Below are 13636 nucleotides of genomic sequence, written 5' to 3' on the forward strand. Positions count from 1 at the left end.
AAGAGGACGATGTGCGCCGACCGCTCCGAATGGCACGAGCCCTGGAGGCGCGTGACCCGAGGTGTGATCGGAGGAGAAGCGGTGCCGAGGTGGTATTATCGACGAGGCTCTGGGCCAAGGTTGGAGCACCAGCTTCGTTCTGGCGACGGGACCCATGGAGGTTCGGACGGGCCCGTGGCGCTGGCGACCCAGGGTGTAGCCGTCGAGCTCGGCGACGTTCGAGCGAGGCTCCCTGGACCTGCTGGAGCCTCCCACGGTGCTGCCGAGCACTCCAGGAATTGGATCCCCCTTCTTCGACAGACCATCACGGACGATAGTCCGCGGGGCTTCTCGTCTGCACTCGGAGAAGCAGCGGCGGAGCCCGGTGTTAGGTATAGCCAGGTAGGCCTGAGTGTCCGTCACCAACATTGTTCGGGACGCCGGCATCCGAGACGGAGGAGCTGGCCGGCCCATACCAAGGAAGCAAAACTTGCGGAGTCGGCGGGAGCACCGACTCTGAGCAAGAGCCGACGCACATCGGACTTGAAGATGCGTACCACGAATGAGCCTCGTAAGAGCGTTCTGTTTTGTTAGCGCGCAGCCATAGGCCATGGTTGCCGGACTTTCGCGCGTAACGCGCTAAGGACGCACGTAGGCGAAGATAAGGACAAAATTTCGAATAAGCAATTGAGTGTGGAGTATTATATTTGTCGGTTGAGTTTTTATTTTTCCTTTTCGAGTGTGTTTTATTTTGGGGTTATTGTTAGTAAAGTCTGTTTGCTGTGCTCGCCTGCGTCTCCCGACTCCATCTCGCCACACAACATCCGCACGGCCCCGAAATCAGTGTGTCAGTGTACCATCTGGCTTCTTCGTCAAAAACAAAAGAAAGCCAACCAATTGTTGTCGCTAATGAAGACAAGGTCGACGTGATTGCGCATGAAATACGATATGAATAATACTCCAAATGAGAGGATAATGAACATGAAAGAAAGACAGAGACAGATTATAGACATATAATTAACACCTAGACATCGAATCATTTGACAGACAGACACGCAGACAGGCAGACATAAAAACTTCTCTCGGACCACTATTCTTGCTCTTCTTCTCCGCCATCCGCTGTTTCTATTACTTCGTTGTTGTTCCCGGATCACATTGAAATAAGCATCTTTCGTGTTCTCTGGTCTTTCGAAGTAAAATAATCTAATAACAACAACGGCAAAACAAAAACGTCGTGGCCCGTGTAGTTTGGCCCAAACAAACTTGCGCACTTTCGGTTCACCTGTGATATTAAATTGGGCGAACACCCACTCTCCTTTAAAGCCGGATTCATGAAAACCCTCTGCTCTGTCGAACGACTCTCGACTTTTCAATATCCGTGGGCAAGGATTTATCGAACTTTGCATACCTACACATCTGATTCCTACTGCCACTGTCTTCCGTTCTTTTTTTTCTTTTTCATCTCTCTCACGGAACGAAAAAAAAAAAAAGAACACCGTTCTCTGGAAGTGCATACCGATGAGTTTCAACGCCAGCCCCGACGCTGGCCAGGCCCCAGCCCTGCGTCGTTTCGAAACTTTCGCCGGAGGATTACCGGAGGGCTTTGCATGGCGGATGCCGTTTTGGTCCTCGTCGTGTCATGTCCACCGCCTTACTCCGCCGCGGGACAAACGTGTACTGCCGTAAAGCCTCCCGGCAAATCGCATCTTTTCAGACCTGATACATAATCAATGAACTTGTCTATAGCTTCGCGCTGTCGCGCATAATGCGAGAGCGGCGGATGGCGTGGTTCGCGCATAAAGCAGGCACTTTCGCAAGCTGTAAAATAAACGGTCCAGCCACGTCGTTTTCGTAAACTTAGAGCCCATATACCGACTGTGGAGTGCGTGAAACTCGGAGCGAATATCTCACTGAATGCATAGCTAAAAATTTTCTACGAGAGGAATTTTCTTTTTTTCAAATCGAGTAGATGTAAAGTTACACCCATCAGTAGATGCAAAGCGACAACAGCGTCCGCTGAAGCACTGATAACTGCGGCAGGTTATATCTGGAGGCAATCCCCCCGTTCCACTACCCTTAGACATGTCGACACTTCTTTCGACACGACCGGGTCTTCCATCGCGAAAATCCTGCATAATATTCAGTTGAAGAAGTAGTTGCGGCCACCGAACAAGTCAAGGTGAAGAAACCCGGAGACGCTACGGAGCCCCGTACGGCTACAAACGCAATGAACAGTAACCAGAAAGACAACGAAATTTACGTGACTCTTGTAAGGGTGGGTATTTGGCGCAGAAGATTCGTGCCTTGACAATATTGAGCGTGCATTGAGATGACTCCTAAAGTACGTATAGTGAACGTACAACTGATCACCGTCAACCACAGCCTTCTTCCCACCGCTTCATTTCACTTCGTTTCACACACATTATTTCCAAGGTTGTGCTTTTTTTTATATAGCTCTGGCTATCGCTAGACAATCGCCTGCACTCTGGAACACCACGAGAGCGGATGGTCTCCTTAGCAGATTGACGTAATAGTTCTGCGGAAACCCGCAAGATGGAGAGAAGTAATTAATAAAGAGAAAATCAGACGTCCACCCGTTCGTAGCAATTGCTACAAAGGAAACCCAAACGGGTTTCCTTTGTAGCAATTGTCCACGGGTCGGTCCTTTGTAGAAATTGCTACGAACAGGTGGATGTCTGATTTTCCTTTTATAAATTCCTTAGCAGCTTGTTACTGATAGTCTTATACACAGGGTGTTTCTTTAACTGCATAATTTTTTTTTCACTATTGCCTGTGGCAGATAACAGAGCCCTAATCATTGATCTAAGTTACTGGATGATGTGGCCACGTGAGCACAGCCTTGTCGCCCGCAACTGCCTGCGTAACGAGTACGAAGGCGATATGTATGGCGCTTGTCGTAGAAATAAGTTTGATGAGAGGCGTACGGACAAAGAAATACGACACATATCTAGCTACACTTGTGGATTCTGTGTCCCGTGTGCCACAGTGGCACATACACACATTCTGGAACGGTGGCCAAGAATACATGTTCAGTACCACATACCCAGTGCAGAAGTTGCACACACAACACATATATATATACGTGTGTGTGTGTGTGTGTGTGTGTGTGTGTGTGTGTGTGTGTGTGTGTGTGTGTGTGTGTGTGTGTGTGTGTGTGTGTGTGTGTGTGTGTGTGTGTGTGTGTGTGTGTGTGTGTGTGTGTGTGTGTGTGTGTGTGTGTGTGTGAAGTAGTTCTTCGATTCAGATGTTTAATAAATTGACAGAAGTGCAGACGCACGTAGACAAGCAAAAGCAAGCATTCAGGTTAAAGTTTGTTTCTGAGTTTCTACATGGTGCCTGCACTTCATTCAATTATAAATATATTGTGACGCAGCAGTTACCACGACGGTTATTCCGCGTCGAAGATGCGGCGAACCGACCACGCCCACAGCACGGATCACACTTAAGAGCAAGCCCCACAAGGGATGTTGAAGAAGAACCCCATGTGAACCCCACATGATGATGATCATGTACAGATGTCAAAGAAAAGCTTATAATTACCCACACTTATGTCCCCTCGTGCGAGAGCGGCCATCCTTACTGCAATTCAAAGGGGCGGTGAACGCCTCATGAAAGACTTCGTACGGGAAACGTGGACAACTTCAGCAGCGCGGCAGCGGCGATCATTTGGAACAATAACTGGTGCCACGTGATAGTTAGCCGGACAGGTCTGCTCCAAGACTTTGTAGGGACCAATGAACAGAAGCTGAAACTTGTCACAGAAGCCAGGAGTACGAACTGGTGTCCAGAGTAGCACTTCGTCACCAGGGCGGAAGCACACGACGCGATGAGAGGTGTCGTAATGCTGCTTGCGGTCCTGTTGCCGTGCTTCGGTGTTGATGCGGGCGAGCTGGCGACAACGCAGACTGCGGGACAGATATTCTTCACAGGAGGATGGACATCGATTGACAGTTGGCGCGAAGAAAGAGACGTCAAGAGACGAAGAGGGCGAACGACCATAGACAAGATAGAATGGCGAGTATCCGGTCCTGCGTTGAACGGCCGTATTATACGCAAAAGTCGCGAATGGCAAAATTGCGTCCCAGTTTCTGTGATCTGGTTCGATGTACATGGCTAGCATGTCTGACAGCGTGCGATGAAATTGCTCTGTGGTGAAAAATGCGGTGAAATGCGGTGAAATCGCTCGACAGCGCCCACAGCATGGTTCACACTTAAGAGCAAGCCCCACAAGCGATGATGAAGAAGAACCACATGTGAACCCCACATGATGATGATCATGTACAGAGGACAAAGAAAAGCTTATAATTGCCCACAATATATATATATATATATATATATATATATATATATATATATATATATAGAGAGAGAGAGAGAGAGAGGGAGAGAGAGAGAGAGAGAGAGAGAGAGAGAGCAGAAACAGCATTATGACTACAAGAGCAATGGAAAGAGACAACAAGGTCCGTATTCACAGAAAATTCTTATGCATGAAGTGTTCGCACGCGAAAACTTCAACCAATCCCGGTGTTGGACATACAATTAGCGAAGGCATCCACTCAATGGTGAAAAATATCTTAAACATCTTGCAAACGAGAAGCTTAGGGAATTCGGCCCCAGTTCTGTCTTTTGACTAACTAACGTCATTATGAATGACGCATATGTATAAAGCCGCATATACGCGCAATTTACACCTGCGCATGCGCGCACTGACAGGCTTGGCATGTCGCTCCAGATGTGCATGATAAAGTGTGAAAAAGGCCGAGAGAGAAAGCAAAAAATCACTGACGGTTACGATGCTCCCTGATGTGAAATTTGAGCGCAGCCCTATGCGCGTTTTTATCTCGCGATAGATTGTCTGGCGCGGACACTCTGTCTCGTGCGGCGCGGCGCAAACGCAACGAAGTGTGACGCGACTGCTTCGCTAATCTGGAGATCGCGAGAGGCAGCGCGTGGAGGGTAACGCGTGGGCGCGATTCACAGCAGCCGCCGCAGACAGACTTTCACGCGCACTACACTGGCGCCATCTCGCAGCCATGGTCGCCGCACTACGCCTTCTCACGCTTTCGCCGTACCCTCCTCCCCCGCTTTCCGCCTCTTGGTTTAACTGCACCCTCCTCCTCCGCTTTCCTCCTCGCCCCTTTCATCCTCCGCTGCGCTCCGCGTTCGCTCTTTCATTCTTCGCTGTGCTCGTTCGCTCTGTTACGCCGACGCTCGCCGCACTAACGGGCGCCTAAGAGCTGCGCTTTAAAAACACGCGCGCGCGCGCGCTAGCACAAACGCGCTAGCAAAACGCCTTACGACCTCGTAAACCAACGCTGTACACTCACCGAATGTACAACACGACCGTGGGGAGAATGCCGAAAGTCCCCAAAAATAGACCACCGCATAACCAACTCTACAGCTATCTATTACAGACAAGCACATGCAACATGCAAAAGAATAGAAAGTTGGGCGAAGTGGTAGGGTAACATGATCTTGGATTGTAGCGCGAAGTGACACGGACAGAGACTGTCTGTCATCTTATCTTGCTGTCTGTCCTGTCTGCTTCTAGTCTATGTCCCTGTCACTTCGCGCTACAATCCAAGATCATGTTAACGTACAACATGGTTACGTGGTTGCTTGGCCCGACGAGGGAAGGGCCGGGCTTCAGTTCACCGAACGAAACACGATCACGGGGAGAATGCCGAAAGTCCCCAAAAATAGACCGCCGCATAACAAAACTCTACAGCTATTCAATTACAGACAAACACGTGCAGCACAGTTACGCGGTCGCTTGGCCCGTCGAAGGAAGGACTGTGCTTCAGTGTGCGACGGTTACTGAGCTCACATCTTTCATCCCGGCACGGGTCGGTCGCTCATATCGTGCGTTACGCAACCTGCCACGTAGAGCCCAGGAGCATAGGAACCTAGCGCGTAGTGCAAGGGCGCTTGGCGAAGCGAATTCGGAGACCAAAACACTTTCAGTTACCCCTTTCGGCCTGAAGTGAATCGTACCTCCCTGCTGGTTAAGTTGCAGGTTAAAACGTAGAAATATAGGAGCGTCGTTCTGGTTACGCACTGGGAAGCGATTTAAATTAGGATGTAGAGCACGTCAGCGAAAAAGAAGAAAGGGCGGTAGGAGACACGAGCTTTGATTTGGTTTAGCCTTGTCGCAGCAGCGGCCGTTTCTTCGAGGAGCTCGACTTTGGAAAAACAATTCGATTTCAGAATGTTTCTTTTTTTTGCCAGTCGACACTGAAAGCGCCTTTCTAAATGATAACATGTTTCGGTCCGTAGTTTCTTTTCTTTTTGATCCGTGAATTTATATTGGCTATTGCAACAATTTCCTTTTCGTCGTTTTTCTCTGTCTCTTGTTTTGACGTCCGTTAGTTACATCGTCTGCCACATGTGTCGCGAAAATCTGCAGATGACAAAAAAAAAATACTTGGCACAATCCAGTTGCGGGGGCTCGAAGCGCCTTGTGTCTATATGGGTGGGGGGGGAGCCCCGCAAGTGCTATGACGCCTGCGTCGAAACAATGAATCATTAAAACTTGCGGGATGCCCTATGAAAACAAAAGTTTTGTGCAACAATTCCTCGAAAACCAGGCTGCTTACCGTAAGTTCTTCGTTTTCCAGCGTGACGGCTTATTGCACAAGCAACCGATTTCGCATTTTACGAAGTTAATCGCAGAACTCCTCATGAGATGCCGACCACCTCAAGAAAAAAAAAACGCGCTCCAGCAACATCAAGTTGCGACACTGTTTGTGCTTACTAATTGCAGGCAATAATTTGGCCCAGTGACTCGTAAGGGGAGCAGCCATTTCTTCGCCGTCATCGTTATATGAGCAGCAGAAACGCTGCAACGCGCTCCTTCCAAACATGGCAGCCGCCGTTCTGTTTTCAAACCAGCTTGATTCTTTTTCGCCATCTTTGTGTGTTCCGGAAGCAAAAGAGCAGCAGTAACTTACGATTACGCTGGGCTGCTTCTGCAAGATCTTTCTTTTCCCGTGCAGAAGTTGCCTGCAGACGACAAACTCGTTAATGAGCATGCAGTTCTCGGCGAGAAAACGTGCAGTTACCGCCTTCGCTGCATAAATTAGTCCGGAACATGTACATTCATGGGGGAGCTCGTGCGGACACAATAAGTGCAGTTTTCGTTGTGTTCAGTATTTTCTTTCTTTTTTTTCTTGCATTTACGGGTCTTATTATTCCATTGCCTGGGCCACCGAACAGGGCTCCGAGTGACCCGCAGTCTAATAGAAGCGCGCAGTAATATGAATACTGCGAGCTGCGCTGAGGCGGTTCCCAGTGCGAAGCCGAAAATATCCACGCGTTCCCAGAGGAGAGACACAAATCTAATGTGCCGATGCGCGTTATCCAAGCAGGCGCCATCTATAGCTGCAATTGTGGGGTGTGCGAGCGCATATTCCGACAAGAGAAAACAACATTTTGAGGACGGGTTTTGCAGTGTCGTCTGCTTGTCCTTCTGGACAGCAGACGAGGACGCGAGCACGGACATGTGCACGTCACAGACCGACACTGTGCAGTTCAGCACGGTTGGTTTTGATTGGTCGACACTGCTCCTGCAGCACTGCCGCACCACTCTGTGACCTTGTCAATGTGGTTTACGATTGGACTATTTCTCACACATTGTGTGTAATGTTTCGCCCGAAAATGGCTGGTATTGGTAGTGCACCCTTACAAAAACGTGGATTTGACTTTTCAGCGCATCCTGTTGCAGTTCGTTTTTAGCACAGTTCCAGTGCCAGATTAATCATGGTGGAGCTCGTCACTTAAGTTTAAATGCTCGGAACGCATTTCCGGAGTCCTCCACTACGTCGTGCCTCATAATCAGAAAGTCGTTTTGGCGCGTAAAAACCCCATAATTAAATTTTAATATACATAGCATGCAAGAAACAAGGTTGACGACAGCTGAATCACATGGGACAAATGAAACAACATGTGCGCCTGACTTTGCCGCCAAGTTCTGAGTAAAGAAATATTACAGGTAAGGTTTCTGACAGCTTCTCGAAAGATACTTATTGCGCAGGAAAAAGTAGTGCTGCTGCTCTAACCACCTACTGCCTACTCTGTTGCGATAAGCAGATGAAGAATAGCTTGAAACTTCCCATAAACCTTCTTTACCCCTATTTGCGTCTTTGCAGTGCAAGTTCATTTTTTCTAGTTCTGGAAAGCCGAACAGTTCCACAGCACTACGTTAACCTTTTAGCTGACATTGAGCGCCCCCAACGCAGTGTGCTTCGGCTCGTGGTATGGTAGATGCGTGGTACAAACAACCTGCATGTGTGCAAACAAAGCAGGCGTAGTTAAGGAAAGTGTTTAGTTGGGTGGTTCGTAAAAGAAGTGAAGAAACCATGGATGATTGTTGTGACTGTAAGCGAATCGCACGAACGAACGAACGAACGAACGAACGAACGAACGAACGAACGAACGAACGAACGAACGAACGAACGAACGAACGAACGAACGAACGAACGAACGAACGAACGAACGAACGAACGAACGAACGAACGAACGAACGAACGAACGAACGAACGAACGAACGAACGAACGAACGAACGAACGAACGAACGAACGAACGAACGAACGAACGAACGAACGAACGAACGAACGAACGAACGAACGAACGAACGAACGAACGAACGAACGAACGAACGAACGAACGAACGAACGAACGAACGAACGAACGAACGAACGAACGAACGAACGAACGAACGAACGAACGAACGAACGAACGAACGAACGAACGAACGAACGAACGAACGAACGAACGAACGAACGAACGAACGAACGAACGAACGAACGAACGAACGAACGAACGAACGAACGAACGAACGAACGAACGAACGAACGAACGAACGAACGAACGAACGAACGAACGAACGAACGAACGAACGAACGAACGAACGAACGAACGAACGAACGAACGAACGAACGAACGAACGAACGAACGAACGAACGAACGAACGAACGAACGAACGAACGAACGAACGAACGAACGAACGAACGAACGAACGAACGAACGAACGAACGAACGAACGAACGAACGAACGAACGAACGAACGAACGAACGAACGAACGAACGAACGAACGAACGAACGAACGAACGAACGAACGAACGAACGAACGAACGAACGAACGAACGAACGAACGAACGAACGAACGAACGAACGAACGAACGAACGAACGAACGAACGAACGAACGAACGAACGAACGAACGAACGAACGAACGAACGAACGAACGAACGAACGAACGAACGAACGAACGAACGAACGAACGAACGAACGAACGAACGAACGAACGAACGAACGAACGAACGAACGAACGAACGAACGAACGAACGAACGAACGAACGAACGAACGAACGAACGAACGAACGAACGAACGAACGAACGAACGAACGAACGAACGAACGAACGAACGAACGAACGAACGAACGAACGAACGAACGAACGAACGAACGAACGAACGAACGAACGAACGAACATGATCGAGAGAGTAAGAGACAGAGAGAGAGAGGGAGAGAAGAGCGCGAATAGATGAGAGACATAAAGACAGAACGACGTTCCCCTTGTCAAGTCCTACCACCGACCATCTGCTACTGACCAACAACGAAAATGGCTGAAAGTGCGAAATAAAGGTATTTGCTTTAAAGTGACAGGAAATGAGAAGGCCAGATACGCTGTCTCTGCACTTCTTGTACGCCGCCTAGAAATCGACGTAAGCGACTGTCATCGAGGGAAAAGGCCTTAAAAACGTGAGTCACACTATTTCTGACAACACTCGACAAGGTTAAGGCCAATGTTGTTGGTTTGCAGCGACTGCAGCGCCTCCGCATCCTGGAGAAATTATTTTATTCCGACTTGTGACCTAAGCCTACACCGAAAGCCACTGCAGTATCTTCGCGTCTCTGTGGTGGAACTCTACACCAAAGGTATTGCGTAATTCTGCACCGAAAGTGACAGCAGCGCCCCGCATCCCGGTGATGCAACTCTACACCAAATCTGTGACGTCAGCGCGCCCTCGTTTCGGTGACGCAACTCAGGTAGGGCGACCGCATCCCGGTGACATAACTTCGCAGCAAGTGTGTGACGTAACTCGACACCGAAAGTGACACCAGCGCCACCGCATGTCGATAACGCAACTCTACACCGAAAGCGATAGCAGCGCCACCCGCACCTCGGTGGCGTAAACTTTTCTCAGCTCTTATCACAGTGGAGAAACAAACCACGTCGCCACCTGCACGTCCCTCTCACTGGGGAATTCTATATCTCCATCCTAGGCCTTGCCGCTGTGCGCTTTTATGAAGACAGAGCTCCGGAGATTACGCCCGCAAGAACGTGTCCGGTCCCTCTGCCAGTGGAACCACTCCAGTCACCACACATCTGGCGACGACAGCACGACAAAGAGGTCCACGCCAGTGTCGCGGCTGTTTGCCATTTCTTCTCGTCGCTTCGTCGCGTGGTCCCCGCGCAGTCTAAGCCTCTCCTCTTTGCTCATTCGTCCGCGAGCGAAAACTTTCTATTACGTCACGCCGCGGCCTTCCTCCGACAGCGAATGACGGCGAGTGGTTGCGCAATCCGCTGCAAGAATTGCGCAACGCCGTACGCGTGCCTTGATTGGATGCAGAGGCGCGCGTCATTTGTTCTGACTTTTCGCATTCTTTCTTTCTTTTTCGAGATCAAAGACTGGGAGTGAAGAGGGTGGCCTTTAAACAAACGTTGTGGCGAAGGGAACGCCTAGTGATTTAGAGTTTCGAGCTAATATCCCTGGAGGAGAATCTGCCGCTGCATTCGTTCATTAACAATGGGAATCTCGGTCAGGTAGTACATGGATTTTTCTACGAATTGCCATAATTTTTTCGAAAAAGCACTTTAAGGTTTATTTCGTTGTTCCAGAATGTACAATTACATTGACTGCTAACTTCACAGGTAAAATTTATATGAAGTCGACTATATTGTAATTGTACCTGGTTTGAAAGAACACAGCTTATTTAATACCTGGGCAGGCAATACCGATGGCCAGGGTAATAAAATTTTGTTGTCAGCATTGATGGGCCGCTATTTCTTGTCTTCTTGTCTTCTTCAAGAAATCTTATATGTTTACAAATAACTCGTCATTGTCTAAATCCAAGCGTGTAATGAATATACGACAACCTCTAACATTGAGTGTGCTTTTGATGACTCTAGATTATGTCTGACAGCTAAACGCTCAGTACGCACAATACCCACTACGTATTTTTATAGGAAAATGATAACGTCTGCTTCGGCGATGACTCTCCCAGGTTTTAAGAACAGAGAATTCGAGACATAATTATCCTTCTTGCTAACCGAGCTTCATACTGTCGCCAGATATCATATTTACCAATTTCATTTGCATTTACTAATTAACAATATGCTGCTAAAAAGGATATAAATGATCACTTTGTGGGCATGCTGTAATTGCATAATTCAGGACAGCTGGTATTGAAAGTATAACATTCTCAAAGAAACAGTCCTTTGCACCAGTTTCAAGAAACAAGCACTGAGTACCTGCAGCCAAAGGCTATCGCTTTTCCAGTTAATACGTTTCGACACCGTGAAAAAAAAAAAGACGCCACGCAGAATGCAGATACAATATGCACTATAACGGTCAGCATGGCCGAATACAATAGGCCATACTTGTAGCATTCCTGTAAAAGAATTATGGTACAAATTAAAGGCCACGTAAGGCTAATCGACTGTCGTGCAACGAACGTGAGATAGATCAGGGTATGAGGGGTATGATATGGACGCGAGAAGGCTGTTTAAATCCAAGAGCGCGAAGTTTCGAGCATACCATCGATCATGCTATGCTGAATGATTGGCTGTACATTCCTATACTGTCGGCGTGCGCAAACGTTAGTGCCGACACAGTAAACTAATTTACAGCCCTAAAGTACACAATGGAGTAAATTGGTTTATAACTCTCACACTTACACCCAGAAACGGTGTAAGGGAGCGAGTTATACACCAACTTACACCCTTATGCACACTTAATGGTTTAAATTAGTTTACAGTGTAGGGTGTCTTGACGTCAGCAGCACCGCTAGGGATACTATCGAGGCATCCTACTAGCGCCAGATTTACCGCCCTTACATCGCAGCAAAAAATATTAGTTCCACGTGCAGGCGCACCTTGAGATAAAAGTCAAGACTTTTTGTGCGCTTCCTGAGAGACGTGGAAACATTGTTTCGTCGACTTCGACTAAATGTGAGCTTCATCAACCTAGTTTGTACGTAACAGAGGTCATGCGGAATCTTCCTGACGTGCTTGTGATGAGTGAGATCGGTACATTTAACTTGTCCGCTTTATGCCCAGTGGAAGCGAGGACTGTGCGTCAACGTTAGAACACAGCACAGCCCTGAACTCTTGGGCCGTGGCCTTCGTTGCAAAGAAGGTATCATGTGCACTGTGGTATTCAGTTCTTTTTTTCCCCCTTGTAAAACGCAGACTCAAAATATTGACAGTGTGCTTGCCAGAATTTTCTCATATGTAATCTTTTTCTCTCGTGTCATACCGATAAATCTCATCGATCAAAGCGCTTTCATCCCAGCAGAAGTGAAACGTAGCCACAGGACGCAAGCGCTTCCTACCTCTGCACCTGATCGGCCGCTAAATCTTGTCTTATTGCGAAGCACTGGAGCGTAAACGATCTTCGTACATCGCGTTAAAGTGATGCATGCAGCCAACCCAGCGGTCGCCTCCGTAATGACGTCACAAACGTTATGAGGGCGACAACGACTGGCCATAGCAGTTTCGCGGAGCAGACCTGTGGACATCGCTAGCGCCCGAGGAGATTGTTTACGACGCAGTTTATTGCGGACTCGCTCCCAAACCGGCGGAACGCACCGCGGTGGACTCTGCAGACGGTGCCCCCTCGGTGGATTCAAGTCGGCGGAGTCGTTTTTACAGCTGCGTACAGCAGTTATACCGCTAAGGAACGACTTTGCGCCGTCCTGTGAGTGCGTTGCAGCCACCTGTGACTCCGCCTGTAAGATCCGTAATTGCATAAGCGCGCCAACACACTACTCGGTTGTCTAAAATGAAAGGGCAAAGCAGATGACACTAAATCTTATAAGATCAGCCGTGACTACGGGAGCAGGGCACCCGGCTCGGTTCGGTTTCCACCGTCAGACACACACCGGTATATTAGATCGGTACTAACAGCAAACCCCTCGCCCCTCATCTTTCGTCACCAGGCGTGTCTGGGATGCGTTGCTTGGAAGCTGTTTGCGCAGAGCGCTAAGCAAGAATTGTAACAACCAAAGCAACGCACAACTCAGAACATCGCAGCAAAGCAACCATTTTGCCGAAATGAGCCATAACAGTTATTTCGCGAGGCACAAGCTCAAGATTGTACAATTAGGAATGCATCCGGCAACGTGTCTCTGGGCAAAGACTGGCGTTTTGACAGAAAATCACTTTTCGCATTCTCAAATGATGTTCGCGGTGTGCTACAGGTCACGCATCGCAGCGATCCGCAGCACAGTCTCTCATTAAAGGCTGCTGCAGCGATAGTATTATTTGTAGTACGTGCCTCCCTATCCTTGCCTTTAAGGATCCGGGTGAGACGTTAGTGCTACTCGCAAACTGCTACGGCTGCCAATGTTT

Source organism: Dermacentor variabilis, chromosome 9 (assembly GCF_050947875.1).
Source record: "Dermacentor variabilis isolate Ectoservices chromosome 9, ASM5094787v1, whole genome shotgun sequence".
Lineage (NCBI taxonomy): Eukaryota > Metazoa > Arthropoda > Arachnida > Ixodida > Ixodidae > Dermacentor > Dermacentor variabilis.